The following is a 16,515-nucleotide window of genomic DNA, read 5'->3' as shown; positions in this document are numbered from 1 at the left end:
GAATGCAGAAGAAGAGGACAAATTCCTTTTCTTTTTTATTTATTTATTTATTATACAACCAATTAATAAAACAAAATTAGTACTTTCTTTTATGTAAATGGACCATTTTTTGTTTTATATGGTTTGTTTTAAACTTAAATGATAATAACAACCAAATATTAATTTGATCATTGAACCAACTAAATAGAATAATTAAAAAAAATTAAATGAGTAAAAATACAAAAACAACAATAACTATTAAACTTCAAAAAAATGCAAAATGGATTGATTTCGAATATCGAATTATGACAAGAACAAAAAAAATTAAACGGTAAAGTGAATAAGTAAGAACTCAACATGCTAGTAAAAATATTTCGATAATTGGACTAAAGGCTTTGTAATGAACCATAAATCAATGACCTGATCCTGGTGCATATGAATTAAATGGATATAATCTTAGGGCAAAATTTAGGATATGACATGATGGACTCTTGGTTGTTAATTCAAATACAGAGGAAGGTTCTCTTATGCCACCATTTGTCTTCTGTGAGAAGAATTGGTTCCTGGGTTGATGGGGAGTGATACTTATCTTCTTCCTCATGTACACCAAATGGTTGGTGTTAAGGTCTGTGCTACAATAGAGCTCATGCAGAAAGCTGGATTGAAGATGTTGAACGAAATAACCAGACATCCTATTTGAAGATTGAATCCATCCGCAGTTGCTGAACTCTATTGCATAGTTGCTGAGATTTACTATATTGCTAGCAGTAGATGTTATTTTGTTGTTGTCTACTAAGATATAATCTGTAATTTATTTGTTTTAGCCAAAAATTTCCAAAGGGGGAGATTGTAAGTTCTCTGTTTTTAGGGTTGGCTTAATTTTTGTAAAAACAAATAACAACAACAATATGTATCATAGGATGTAAAACTTGCTAATAGAAACTAGGTACAAAACACAACAGTTACAGCAAGAAGATGTCCTATGAGATGTTGGAACATCCTCTAGAATAACATGTCCTATGGAACTGTTAACATCGCGCCTGCTGAGCTAGATTATTGAGATTCAATCTCAATTTAACAAAATGATTCAGTGTCGCGCGCGAATCAAAAACGAGTTATTTTGAAAAACGGTAGATAGAGACAAGTGACTCGAATATCGTTCTCACAAGGATTCTTGTATTGTTATTAACCAATAGAAACGATTATGAAATCAATTTATAAAACAGATTAAGTGATTAAAATAAGTGATTAAATAAATAAGTTAATCTACTATTTTCGGGTTCCTGCTAATCACTGATTTTTACCTTACCAATTTCCTAAGCGGCTTCGATCTCTATTCGATTTCAATATCAACTGACAAGCGCAAACCGATATAGAATTGATTGAATTCGTATTTTCCGAATTAAGCAAACGGATTAAGCCCTCGTGAATTAAGCAAACACGAATTACAAACGCGATTCAACGACTAAGCGACGCAAATAGCGATTAAAGATTAGGAATACAATCATACGAGTTTAATCAACACATTTCATGAAACAATAGATTAAGCAAATGTAATTTCATAAAATAGAATTGAAAGAGAAACAAAATTGAATTGGTAAATTAAAAACCTCAAAGCGTTGGAACGCGATTACAGTATATCAACTCAGGGAATTAGTTCTCCATCATAATCGTGAAAGAAATAATGTTTTTTGTGAATAGTAAAAAAATGTCTTCCTGAACAGTAGCGGCCAGACCTACTATATGGAAGAAACAAGGAATTCCGATTATAACCCAACCTGGTCAAAAACATTAAAAACCCGGCCCAAAAACCGGTCCAAAACTAATTGTTTCTAAGCTGCAACTTCCAACGAAATTCTGGGAATAAATGACTCTGAATCTGACTTTGACTCAAACATGAAAGTTTTAGCTCTTTCTCTTAGCTTTCCGAAGATTACTAGAACGCGTCAATCGAATTCCCGTAGCTCCAGTTATGATCATTTTAGTGCAGACTGCTAATGCTGAAAATAAAGTGCGAAAATCAAATAAGTGCAAAAATAAGCTGATTTATAAAAACACATTAAAATAGAAAAATAACCAAGGTAAAGTATGGAAATGCATAAGTATAAACATAGAGGAATGCGCATCAAAATGAACTAATCAAATACCCCCACACTTGAACTTTTGCACTCCGAGTAAAATAAAATCAAAACTTAAAAGAAACACACAACAACATTTACTCATTCTAAACTACAAACTCTTCTGTGGTTAAGGTTGCATCAATAGGTACTAATCTTGCACACTAAGGATATCGCAGGAACAAAAATCTGCAATTGTACGGTCATAAGCCTCCCGAACATACAAACCACTTCGAATCATGTTATTATGCCAAATCCTAACTTAATCATCCTCCTTTTTACTCTTTTTCATTCTGGCGCAATCACATTAAGCCCGTTATCTCCACACATTCATAGTAGGGCTACGAGTTAGTGACTCAGATCTTCTTTTTTTTTTGCATGGGGTTCTGGTACCTAAGTGGTATATCCCTTTTATTCCCCAATTGTAGTTGCGGGGGATCGGACCGTAATCCTCCCTACCAAGTTCAACACCAGAAACCTCTGAACCAACTAACAACGGGACTTGAAATCTTTTTTTGTAGGTTCTACAACCGTTGGGTTAAGTGACCGGGTGAGGATCACCAAACTTAGAAGGTGCATTCCTTTTGTCTTTTTTCTATTTTTTTTTTAAACTTGGATCACTCACTTATTTTCATCGGCTTCCTTACGTAGAGTATGTGTGAGATGGTGCCGACTGCAAAGATAAACTACTCAAGAGCTATTAGAGAATGATAATTCAAGGCTATGTCATAAAAAATATTCAAAACAATTCATATACTCAGGAGACTTACGGTATTAAGACGATACCGATCTTGTGAACTTTTCCCAAGTCTCCACAACTAACCTCATATTAATATATGGCCCAAAACTTTCAAAGAAACATATTTTTTTTAAGAATTGAAAACAAAAACAAAAAATATTAAAAGAAAACAAAATAAATAAATGATTCCCTCCCCCACACTTAAAATATGCATTGTCCTCAATGAAAAGACATAAATATTAAAGTAAGAGGGAGAGAAAGGAAAGAACACACCCGAGTAGTCAAGGAGGATAGGTGATCACATAAGCAGCCTTTTCTAGTGAAGGATCTTCTACATTCTCTTCTTCCAAACTGGGGCTCTCATGGAGTAGCTTTGGGTAATGTCCATTGAACTTGGAATTTTTATTAGTGCCTTCGCCTTTTATTCCAGGATCAAAGAAGAATCTTCGATAAGTAAAAGTTTCGAATGGGCACGGGATCTTATTTTCCACAACATCAGAGATCAAAAGATTGAGGGGCTGCCCCACTACTTTTGTTTCATATTCCCCTTCAATTGAGACCCTATGCAAAATCATGGACGAACTAATATTGGAAATGTCAACCAATGTCCACCCAACCGGCTTCTTATGCTTCTTCAAAACCTGCAAAAGTTTATTTTCTTGATCAAAATCAAGGTTAGAAGAAGTTATAACCAGGAGATTTTTATTCATCTCTAAATAAGCATCTTTAAGATTTTCAAGAATTGGTTTCATCTCTTGGGAATGTGGTTGTTTGATAGATGATTTGTTCCGGGCAGCCGGGGTGTCAAGAGCTTCATCTAGATGAACAACTTCATTTACAACCTCGTCTGTAATAAGAATATCATTTTGCAAGGCAAGCTCAATTTCAGCACAAACAGAGCAAATTTTAGTGTCAGTACAAACATCACAAGAGTAAACATCATCAAAATCAGACAATGATGGAAAATCATCTGCAAACAAATCAGTACAAGTATTATCAACAGTTTCAGAAGGCAACTCTATTTGAAAAACAGAATGCTCTTCTAAGGATTGTTGGTTTGATCCTTGAGTTTGCTGCATGACATTCACCAAAGTGGCAAGCTGTCTGATTTGTGTTTGCAAAGTCTGAAGAGTATAATATATTTGTTGTTGATACTGGAGATTATTCGCAGCCATTTGTTTGACAATATCCTCTAGTGAAGGTTCGGTAGGTGCAGAGCACACAACCTGAAATTCATTCAGATGCTTATGCGGATCCTCACCTGCAAAACCATTAAACCTAGGCAACAAATGTATCAAACCAGATTTTAATTTAAAAGGTGCATCAGCTACAGGATACTCAATACATAAACCATTATAGTTCGCATCAGGGGCAGCCAACTGTCTCAAAGTTCTTTGTTCAGCCATGTTATCAACAAACACATAAATACCAACTATGTCCCAAACAGGCAGAAACAAATAGAAAGAAGAAAAACGATTAAAATAAATTCATAAAAATACAAAAACACAAAATTTAATCTACTGAAGAAAAATAAAAAATTTGAGTTTTTTTTTGGATTTTTTCGACTCTATGAAAACAGTAAAAAATTTATTAAAAATAGAAAAACGATGAATTTGGAGATTTGGGGTCTAATTCCCTTACTCTTTTAGAGTAAAGGAGTATTGATCGCACGATTTTTCTACTCCCAGTAGGCAAAAACAAATTATCGATCAGACTCAATTTCCAAAAAAAACCGTTTTTTTCGACTCAAAATGGCGTTATGGCCGAAACCGCGAGGAACCTATGGCCTAAACGCACAAACACTAAACCTATGACTCTAATATCAGTTAATAACGACAAGAATCCCCGGCAACAGCGCCAATTTGATTTACTGTCGCGCGAATAAAAAACGAGTTATTTTGAAAAACGGTAGATAGCGACAAGTGACTCGAATATCGTTCTCACAAGGATTCTTGTATTGTTATTAACCAATAGAAACGATTATGAGGGGGTTTATGATTTCAGAATCAATTTATAAAACAGATTAAGTGATTAAAATAAGTGATTAAATAAATAAGTTAATCTACTGTTTTCGGGTTCCTGCTAATCACTAATTTTTACCTTACCAATTTCCTAAGCGGCTTCGATCTCTATTCGATTTCAATATCAACTGACAAGCGCAAACCGATATAGAATTAATTGAATTCCTATTTTCCTAATTAAGCAAACGGATTAAGCCCTCGTGAATTAAGCAAACACGAATTACAAACGCGATTCAACGACTAAGCGACGCAAATAGCGATTAAAGATTAGGAATACAATCATACGAATTTAATCAACACATTTCATGAAACAGCAGATTAAGCGAATGTAATTTCATAAAATAGAATTGAAAGAGAAACGAAATTGAATTGGTAAATTAAAAACCTCAAAGCGTTGGAACGCGATTACAGTATATCAACTCACGGAATAAGTTCTCCATCATAATCGTGAAAGAAATAATGTTTTTTTATGAATAGTAAAAAAATGTCTTCCTGAACAGTAGCGGCCAGACCTACTATATGGAAGAAACAAGGAATTCCGATTATAACCCAACTGGGTCAAAAACATTAAAAACCCGGCCCAAAAACCGGTCCAAAACTAATTATTTCTAAGCTGCAACTTCCAACGAAATTCTGGGAATAAATGACTCTGAATATGACTTTGACACAAACATGAAAGTTGTAGCTCTTTCTCTTAGATTTCTGACGATTACTAGAGCGCGTCAATCGGATTCTCGTAGCTCCAGTTATGATCATTTTAGTACAGATTGTTAATGCTGAAAATAAAGTGCGAAAATCAAATAAGTGCAAAAATAAGCTGATTTATAAAAACACATTAAAATAGAAAAATAACCAAGGTAAAGTATGGAAATGCATAAGTATAAACATAGAGGAATGCGCATCAAAATGAAGTAATCACAGATGCAGAATATTCTCTGAATACTATGCAAATCATATAAGGCGTTATATGTTTTAAAGGTCTGAAGAATCAATCAGAATATTTGAAGATTATATAGTTTCTAAATATGGAGATATATTAGGAAATTAAATATTGAAGACCTTGTTTTTAGCAGAAGTTAATGCTATATTGTAATAGCAAATTTGTTGTGATTGAAGGCTCAAATCCAGTTGGGTATAGGTTATAAATAGAAAGGTTTGTAACCTAAAAAGTAAGCCATCCGAAGTATATCAATATGTAATCATTAGGGCTAGGTTAAGTGAACCTCCCGGGTTGTGGGAAGGTCACTATAATCCTCGAAGCTTGTAGGGAAGAGGAGTATGTATTATTCTCGAAGGAAGCTTTGAAGTAACTCCAAGTTAGTGTTTGTAGTCAAGAGTCTTGGCTAGGTATTGTCATGGAAGTGTGTCTTCCAAAACTGTTTGTCTGTGTGATCAGAATGTTGGTGATTAGGTCGTTGTTACAGATCTTGGGACTGGAAATCTGTGCAACATCACTGAGGTGATTGGAAGTGGGATGGAGATATTCTATATCTAGAGAGGATCTAGGTAAAAGGGTCATTGGGTAGGGATTAAGTGAAGAGTAGTAAACGGGGGAGTTTAGCTTTGAATTAATACTACTGATAGTAAACTTCATTCATTGCTTGGTATGTCCCCAGAGTAGTTGTGTTTGTCACCGAACTGGATGAACAATTCTGATGTAATTTATCTTTCAGTATAGCATAAATTTGTGTATATACCTTGCTAGTGTTTCTTGACAGATCGGATGTCTCGAGATCTTTCAAGACATATGGGTCTGCTATACCAGAATTTCAGTGACTTTTTATTTGTTTTACATGTTTATATTTGTTTGGTTATTTTCTGATCGTCATCGAAATGCGAAGCACCAGTCACTTTGCCGCGCGCGACCAAACGACAGCCACCACTTTCAGATCCAACATGAGTATTTCTCTTTTCCTTTCACTATTTATTTCATGGTCTGATTATTGATGTGCATGCTTTGATTTTCTGATTCAATTTTGTAAGTGGTTTGAGAGAAAGAGATTTGTTTGCTTTGATTGTGTTAATGGTTTGTGTGATTTGTTTAATTTGGAATTGAGAAGAAACAAAGAATAAAGAGAATAAATGGAAAAAAGTGAATGGGACGAATTCTGTCTTCGTTTGTGTTTTTCTATTTTTTTGCTTTTATTCTTTTTTTTATTAAAAAAATGCCATGTCTCTCACATTGGTGGGTGTTTATTTTGAAAATTTGTATTCTTCGCATAATTTTCAGTTCATGAAAAATTGTATTCTTCACATTTTTAAAAATTTGTATTCTGGAATATGTGTTTGGTGATTTTGCATTCTTCACATTGCCCATGAATAAACAAAAATAATGATATTCTGGTATCATACCAGCATTGCATCAATATGGCAATTTGAAAATGATGTGTTGGAGTAACCATTTACCATTTTGTGACTTTATGCTATTTTGTCATTGGTGATTTTTGTTTGGCTGCACCAATGCCACAATTAGTCTACCATCACTGTCAATTTTATTTCATAATTAGTTGTATTTGAAGATATATTCCTCATTAGTTTCAATATTGGATTTTAATATAACTAATATATTTTGAATAAATGACACGGATCAAGAATAGCACATAAAGCTTGGAATATGTGTTACACCTACATGAAGCTTGCCTCAACATAGAGAACAACAATAGTGCATAAAGTTCATTCTTTACATTTGAAGATTGGAAAGAGCATTCAAATTAAGATGAAGAAGCATAACCTGCTAATATACTCTCGAGATTCTTGCAAATTTTTTTTTTTGACAAAGACAAACTCAAATCATATCATTAATTAAAACTTGTTCAATACACTGAAGAATCCAATAAAGAACCGCGCGCCGAGACCAAGAATTGGCCGCCTTAGCAAGACTATGGGCAACACAATTAGCTTGGCGCTTAACAAACTTGACCTCAGTAAATTATGGATACGGGAGCTAAGTAAATTATGGATACTATTAATAAGCAAACTAAATTCAGAATTACCCAATGAAGGATCCTTAGTAGCTTGAACCACAATTTGGGAATCGCTTTCAAAGATGATGTGTTGCAAGTGTAAGTTGATGGCACCTTGGATGGCTTCCTTCAAAGCAATTGCTTCAGCTTCAACAATAGAGACATTTCCCCTATTCTACAAAGTACATGCCACCATGAATCTTCCACCACTATCTCTAACACACCAACCTCCATTAGTTGTACCAAGAATAGTATTAAATCCCGCATCCACGTTGCACTTCAACCAACCCGAATGAAGTGGTACCATGTATTTTGATGGTGGGCTCTAGGAATGTCGCTACTTGTTTGACTTTGAACCGCGAACCACTCCTGCCACATATGGTGACCTTGAATCCCTAATTGATTAGCATCTTGTTTCTCCTCATTCCAAATCCAATTGTTCCTATTGTTCCACAACACCCACATGATAACCGCCACTTTCCCCGCGTCTTTGAAATCTTCCTTCAAACATATGTCTAGGATCATCTCCCTCACATTAGAAAATAAAGTAAGACGCGGTCTAATGAGATGGTCAATACTTGCAACAGTCCAACAATTATTAGTCTGTGCACAACCAAAAAGAATGTGCCACTCATCCTCCACTTCCGCATTACACAACTGACAACTAGCGGGACACGGAACATAATGGTGTCTAAGGTTTTTCCTAGTAGGAAGGAAGCCCCGACACACACGCCAAATAAGATACTTAGTTTTTGGTGGCGCCTTAATTTTCCAAAGGCTCCCCCACTCCCCAAGCATACTCTATTCTTATGTTGATACTCCTGTTGGCACCAAAGTTTATAGCCCGATTTGACCCTATATATGTCGTCTCTCTCTTCCTTCCAAACAATGCCATCCTCCGTAACATCACCCACCAAGGGAACCTGTAAAATAATGTCAGTAATCTCATCAGTAAACAATTGGTCAATTTTATTACGATCCCATTGTTTGCAAAGGGGATCCATCAAGTCCTTGACCACTAGACTGTAGACATGCTCCTCCTGAGGAGCCTCCATCCTTCCGCCCTCAACACCTCTCAACACGGCTCCCGCATCACATTGATATTACTACCATCCCCGATTCTCCAACGGCTCCCCAAAACAAGCACTTGTCGCGCCGTCCACAAACTCCTCCAAACAAGACTAGGATTAGTACCAAGATCCGCGGCCAAAAAAGACGAGTTAGGAAAATATTTGGCTTTGAAGACTTTAGAGACTAAAATATTCTGATTATTCATGATATGCCATCCCTGTTTTGCCACCATAGCCATATTAAACGCTTTGAAATCACGGAATCCCAACCCTCCTTCATTTTTAGGGTAAGTCAAACTATCCCACGCAAGCCACCAGATTCCTTTATTGTTACTACCTCCTCCCCGCCAGAAAGCATTAAGCATCTTCTCAATATCCTCTACTAGGGTATCCGGTAAAATAAACACACTCATAACATAGGACGGGATTGCTAGAAGGACGGATTCAATCATAATCTCCTTGCCTGCCTTGGACAACTGTCTACCCCTTCAAGAGTTGATTCTTTTCCATATCCTATCTTTGATAAAGGAAAATATTGCTTTCTTGCTTCTTCCAACCATATATGGAAGCCCCAGATAAGTTCTCGTACCCATCACATGCCTCACACCCATGATACGGGACAAGTCTTCTTGAGCTTGGAGACTTAAATTACGACTGAAAAAAACTTCTGATTTGTTCAAATTGAACTCTTGCCCCGATGCAATTTATTTTATTGAATTCAAATTATTTGAGATCTATTTGTCTAGAATATATTGAATTCAATTAATTTTAATTTTCTGCAATGATTGTCAACATGAGTTAGCATGGTTAGTGCTTTGGCTTTAAATTTTGTTAATTGTATAATTTATTTAAGTTACAATAACTTATGTAGAATTTTTATTAAAATTGTTTGTTTATTTTCCAGTTAGTGCTTTGGCATCAAATTTTAGTAAAATATTATTGGATCTCTATCTAATTTTACAAAAGCATTTTTCTACTATTTAAATGGCTGAATTATTTTTGTCTGATTTATAAAATTAAGTAGACTTACTCATAATTTGTTTTGTTAGTGACGAAAATAATTTAATAAAAAATAGTGAGTTCAACCTAAAAAAAGTTCTTAACTAATGTGTTCATGTTATGTATTTTGCTGATGCCAATGAATTCCAACTTGTGTAGTACTTTTTTGGTAATTTAAAAATGTGATTGAAATCATTCCTAAAAATGATAGGAGACACTAACAATTAGATCCAAATAAAAAAAAATGTATAAATAGTATTCTCATTATATATTTGAGTATTTATAAAATGAAACAGGACACAAACAATTTTTTTTTTTATTAAAACCGGTTTAGTCTGGTTCGGGGATCAGTTCTGACATTAAGTGGTTTCAGCCTCCTTTCAATCGCAGTTGCGGGTGGTTTCAACCTCCTTTCAATCGCAGTTGCGGGGGATTGAACTGTGGTTCTCCACACCAAATCCAGCGTCAATCACCACTAGACCAACTAACAATTAGACACAAATACAAGTAAAAAAACATATATTATATATATATATATATATATATATATATATATATATATATATATATATATATATATATATATATATATATATATATATATATATATATATATATATATATATATATATATATAGTATTTCCAATATGGTTTTGACTGCGATTATATTAATTGTTGTATAAAATAATTTAAACCCGTGCGGGAGCACGAGTTTTTTAATATATATATATATATATATATATATATATATATATATATATATATATATATATATATATATATATAATATTTTTAATATATTATAACACAACCATTCATTTTTATGAGGGTGTGCATTATCAATTTTACACTAAAAACTCTTCTCTCTCTTCATTATGATTTATGTAATTTCTTTTTCATTTATTTTCATACCTAAAATTTATTTCTATCTCTATTTTTTACTCAATTAATTTATGTAGTTATTTGACATTTTAACTATCAATTTGGGTGTTTAAAGAACTATAACGTTGTTGTTTGACAAAAATATTTTTATAATTAAATTACTGCACATTCTATAGTATTAGTAGTGATTAATACAAATATTTTTATTTTTTTCTTGATCCAGTACTCTTAGTTATGGTAGGCTAGTGGTAGTAAAAAAATATATATCCTTGAAAAAAATATATCTTTTGATAATATTTTATTTTTTATAATGTTTAAAAAATTATAAAGTTGTTTTTTAAATTGAAAAAAAAATTCTTTTAAATATGTATTTAAAGTAAAACTAGTAATAGACCCGTGCTCCCGCACGGGTAATTGAATTATGATATTGTGTAAATAATTAAAAAAATATGTAGTAATTTAGAATTTTTAAATGATAATTATGAAATTAAAAAAAACAAAATATTTGTTAATGTGATAATACATGAATGAATTTTAATGTTATAACCATTAGATAGTATCAAATACAAATATAAAATTTTAAATATAAATGCAAATTTGAGTTCATTTACTTTTTTTTAAAATGAACCGTAATCATATAGATATAATTATATTTAGATACACATGTAAATTTAAAATAAGTTATTTAATTATAAAATATAAAATAATCACAAAATTAAATTGTATAAATTGAAATTTTAACATTTGAATATAAGAATTTTGTCTATCAAATAAATGTAATTATTAATTAAAAAAATATTAATCATCGAGGGTAATTTTTACACATACTTTCTTGTGTGGATCTAATTGGTTATGTCCCGTGCATCCGCATCGATACGACCATTTATGTAACTTTTTATTATTAATTATGTAAATTTAATAATTTAAATATTAGATAATCAATATTATGTAAAATGTCTGTATACAAGTATAATTTCAAAAATATATTAAAATTAAATGCATCACCATGGTATATTGAAAATATATTAGAATTAATTTTAATAATTAAAAACAATGTAGTCATGGACAATTTGTCTCAACATAATAAGAATACAATAAATTATAGTGAAAATAAAGTCAAAAATATGTGACATTAAATTATATGTATATTTAAATTTAAAATAAAATTATACATATTATTAAATGAATTGCTTAAAAATAAAAATTAATAATCTCATCTTCAACAATTTGTTTTACGATATAGCCTATCAAAAAAATATTTTATAATATATTGCCAATGAATAATTTATACCGTCTAACTTAACACAACTTGTGTTGGAATTAAATACAATCAATATTTTTAATGTTAAAAAATAATTAAATCAACAGCCAGTAGCATTAGAAGATCAATAAAATAATTCTTCAAACTGATTTCAACTATTACCACACCTGCACATTATATGTTAAAATATTTGTTCATGATAATATATCATATCAATGTGTTGAACGTCTTCTTCTAGCCTCTCTTCAAGAACTGGAGTCGCTCCACCAGACAATTGATCAAGAAGTGTATTAAGCACCTGTGTCCACACACAATTTTCACCTCAAAAGATATGTTGTTGATTACATACAAAGTAACAAAGATTAATCAGTTGAAGAATAACATACATAGTTGAGCTTGGTAGCCAAGATTTCTCATAACAACAACAACATCACACATGACAATGAGAGAAAATCCCAAAGAAACGGGAAAGAGTAAATTAGCAACACCATGAGATAGCAACATAAGTGGTGAGAGCAGAACACCGTGCGGAGCGAGTAGAAACCGTTCCTTTAGAAGCGAACATGTGCTTCTCCTTAAAGAAATTCAAAAAAACTTTGCTTGATTGCTTTGTTTCATCTGCATAGATTAAGATGTTGTGAGAATAAAACTTTAATAACATCAAAACATCATGACTCATAATGTTAATATATCAATGTGTTCTCTCTCTAAATAAACAAATAATCACACATTGTTGATTTAAAGTTCACTTACAGTAGTGCTAATTGCAATTGCCTGACCTTACATATAAAGAACATTTAATCAAGATTATAAATAAATATGGCCTACAAAACAACTATTTCTTCTCACAACAGCAACAAAGCCATAATGTGCACAGGCACAACAATATGAAATCTAAAAGGTTCATTCAATCAACACATACTATTGAAGGACACAGTTGAATAACACTTAAACCAAAACCATATAAACAGAAAACCAAACTGTTTTGATCATAACATATTCAAGCGCTTCTCAAACTCTTATGATGTTTGCAAGATGAGCACATAAAAACTTACAACAATTGTTATTACACCTTCTTTTCCAACTTTCTCCATAGACTTTGCAATTAACTCACCAGTTACTCTCTCCAGGAAATTCCTCTAAAATCTCTTGCTTCTGAAACTGTTGCCACCACCAGTAAGCAGCATCATTGAAGACAATTTTGAAAAAAGCGGATCCCTTGTTTGATGAAATTTATTAGTGGCAAAGAAACAGTGATAACTATCAAATGAACGGTAAACGTCATTTAACGGGGCATTACAACTTACTGCATTTCCATTTGTGCACAAATATGTAGCATCCAGTTTGACTCCGTCTATCAAATCATCTTCAGCATTTAATCCCTTTACAGTTTCAAAGGATCTGGCACTTGCAATAGGAGACTTGGGAGAAGTTGGTCTTATAATATTTCTCCCTGTGCTCCATCTCTAGTGTCAAAACCTGCCCGTAAATCCTGCAAGTCAAAACCTCTAGTGTCATTAAAATAACATAACAATCTTTCGGTGTCATTGGAATAAAGTGATTTTTGATATCACGACTAATTCACTTATAAAAAATGACATCACCATAGCTAAATGCCACTAAACTTTAGGTGCAGAACAAACCAAATACAAGACCACCATAAATTTCAAATTCGCGACAATTTCGAGCTCTAATAAGGTGTATCATATGCTTCCAATGAGCTGCATCAGGTTTTAACACTTTTATTGCAACTGTAGTGTGATCTAGTTCCATCAAGAGTAGTTGCATCGAGTTTTAAAACCAAGAGTATTGTAGATCTATGTTCATGAAGTGGGAAATTCCCTCTAAGACCAAGAATCAAGGCAGCCAATATCCTCACTGAACATTAAGAAACCTAAAGAAAAAAACAATTCATATATGATGCTAAAATCGAAATAAATGCTTTAAGAATAAAATTAGATAATTACAAACCAATTCTTTGAAATTCACATATGCTAAAGCTAGGATCCATGTTTGACATTATAACTGATGATGTTGGTCACTATACTAAATGCCCATAATGATTTCTTTTCTCTCAATCATAACCATCCCTTCCAGCAGCCAGGAACACATACTTTATCCATAGACTTTTCAATTAAATCACCAGTTTCTCTCTCCCCATTAGCAGATGTGGTCACCACATGTAAATCCTTTGAAAAAATTTGTTGCTTACTTCTTCTTTCTTGTGAAATCAAAACCCCTAACAAAAAGTAAATAAAAACACAACAAATGAGAAGTAAACGAAAATGAAATCATAATACCATAACTGTTTTCAAATAGATCTAAGAATTTAACTACAAACTCAAGATATATAAAAAATACACTTAAAAAATGTAATGATAAGAAACCAAACCATAAACCTTATCGTTTTCCACTACTGCGAGAATCAACGAAACAGATTTGTCATTGTTGCAACTTCACCATCTCACAACTTTCGTAAATCTATGGGGGGAGAAAGGGGGATGACGACAATGTTACGGTTTGTTGATAAACCGAAATAAGTGGTGGCCGGGGAAATAGGCGGTGGCCATGTTAGGGTTTAATGGAAAACATAAAGGAGAAGAGAGAAAATGGAAGAGAGAGAGAGAGAGAGAGAGAGAGGGGAAAGGTTCTGTGCAAAAGAAAGAAGAAAGAGAAACGAACTTGGGAAGGAGGAAAAGAAAGGGATATTTTGAAACGAACTTGAATTTTTTATTGTGACCAATTGGCAGCAAACAGTTGGCACCGTATGGTCTATCCCTAGTACAAAATTCTCCCCTTAATAATGTAGTTACAGTTTCATCCTTTTAGCTTGGCAAGAGTGTACTACTTAGGGTGATGATAAAAGGGCAATTTAGTTATTGTGCATAGATTAGGGGTGAAAAGGTGTATTAAATTGATAGCAGAGGTGGGTTAATTAGCGAGTTACCAAAATGTCCTTTTTGAAGAGTAAATTTTTTTAGGTGAAAGGGCAAAATTGGTAGTTTGGTCAATTTTTTTGTAATGGGTAGATAGTAGATAGTAGATAGTAAAAGCCTTTTCTTAAGTTTCACTGAATCGAAAAAAATATCCTTGAGCTATGTTTCAAAAAGAGAAATTATAAAAGTATTTTGTTTTGATTATAAATGTTAATGTTTTATAATCAATCAGTTTAGACCGGCCAGTCGGACACGCCAGTTCATCTATTTCCTTCCTTGATTAACATTTAGAATAAAGTTGTTTTTTAAATTGAAAAAAAATTCTTTTAAATATGTATTTAAAATAAAATAGTAAAAGCCTTTTCTTAAGTTTCACTAAAAGCAGAGCCGTCTCAACTTTTTTCGAGGCCCTGTGTAGATTAGTCATAGTTTTATCATGGAAAAATAAATAGAGACCCTATCTGACCATAGTTTAATCATCATAAACATTTCATGAGGCCCTATTTAGCCACAACTTAATTATGAAAAATTTGAGGCCCTGTGCGATAGTCCGCCTTGCACGCCCTCAAAGACGGTCCTAACTAAAAGAATGGAAAATAATATCTTTGAGCTGTGTTTCAAGAAGAGAAATTATAAAAAATATTTTGTTTTGATTACAAATTTGTTTTAGTAAAAAAAAAGAAGGAAATAGATGAATAGAAAGACAATGCACAACGTTAAAGATTTTTATTCTTAATTGATAGTGAAAATGCTAAATAGCTGCTAAATAAATTAATTGAATAAAAATAGAGAGAGAAAAAAATGAGTTTTAGGTATAAAATTCATTGAAAAAGAAATTACATAAATCATAATGAAGAGAGATAAGAGTTTTTAGTATAAAGTTGAGAAGGTGTATCATGCTAATGCACATCTTCATAAAAATGAGTGGGTGTGTTATAACATTTCCATATATATATATATATATATATATATATATATATATATATATATATATATATATATATATATATATGATAGTGGACAAACACGTTACTGGTTACTCAGGCCGGCCCTGGGCCAGGGCAAGCAGGCACACAGCCCAGGGCCTCAAAAAAAATGGGGGCCTCAATTGGGAGGTGTAATTAAGAATTTTTAATACTGAAATTATAAATTATAATTTGTTAGCGAAAAGATTAGACAATTGCATGTTTGTAGCCTAGCGGATGTCTCATTTCTTGGGAACCTCTTGATACACAGGATCGATACTTGGTGATCTACAGTTAGTTTTTTCAATTTTTTACAATCTTTCTTAAAGTGGCAAACTGAGTTAATTTATACCTTAGTGCTAATAAATAGGTTTTGCAATGAATTTTTTGTGACAAATAAATTTTAATTATAAATAATTTTTCTATAATCAATTAAAATACACAGGATCGATACTTGGTGATCTACAGTTAGTTTTTTCAATTTTTTACAATCTTTCTTAAAGTGGCAAACTGAGTTAATTTATACCTTAGTGCTAATAAATAGGTTTTGCAATGAATTTTTTGTGACAAATAAATTTTAAT

General features: G+C 32.5%; 1 long non-coding RNA gene across 5 annotated transcripts; it reads right to left on the bottom strand.

Moving 5' to 3' along the window:
* Positions 1-11,975: 11,975 nt before the first annotated feature.
* LOC131620302 (uncharacterized) lies at positions 11,976-14,737 on the bottom strand. 5 transcript variants are annotated; one of them, XR_009289068.1, is made up of 6 exons: positions 14,004-14,737; positions 13,637-13,926; positions 13,340-13,524; positions 13,088-13,250; positions 12,419-12,650; positions 11,976-12,330 (listed from the first exon to the last, which is right to left on the bottom strand). It is a non-coding gene; the product is annotated as an uncharacterized LOC131620302 (long non-coding RNA). The 5 variants fall into 5 exon arrangements; XR_009289067.1 differs by having other exon boundaries at positions 11,983-12,330; positions 13,340-13,926; positions 14,004-14,271; positions 14,425-14,737; XR_009289065.1 differs by having other exon boundaries at positions 11,991-12,330; positions 13,340-13,926; positions 14,004-14,271; positions 14,432-14,736.
* Positions 14,738-16,515: the final 1,778 nt, after the last annotated feature.

This window comes from Vicia villosa, linkage group LG7 (genome assembly GCF_029867415.1).
Source record: "Vicia villosa cultivar HV-30 ecotype Madison, WI linkage group LG7, Vvil1.0, whole genome shotgun sequence".
NCBI classification, from domain to species: domain Eukaryota; kingdom Viridiplantae; phylum Streptophyta; class Magnoliopsida; order Fabales; family Fabaceae; genus Vicia; species Vicia villosa.
Note: the sequence above shows the minus strand (reverse complement) of the source record. Positions and strands in the feature narration are given on the sequence as shown.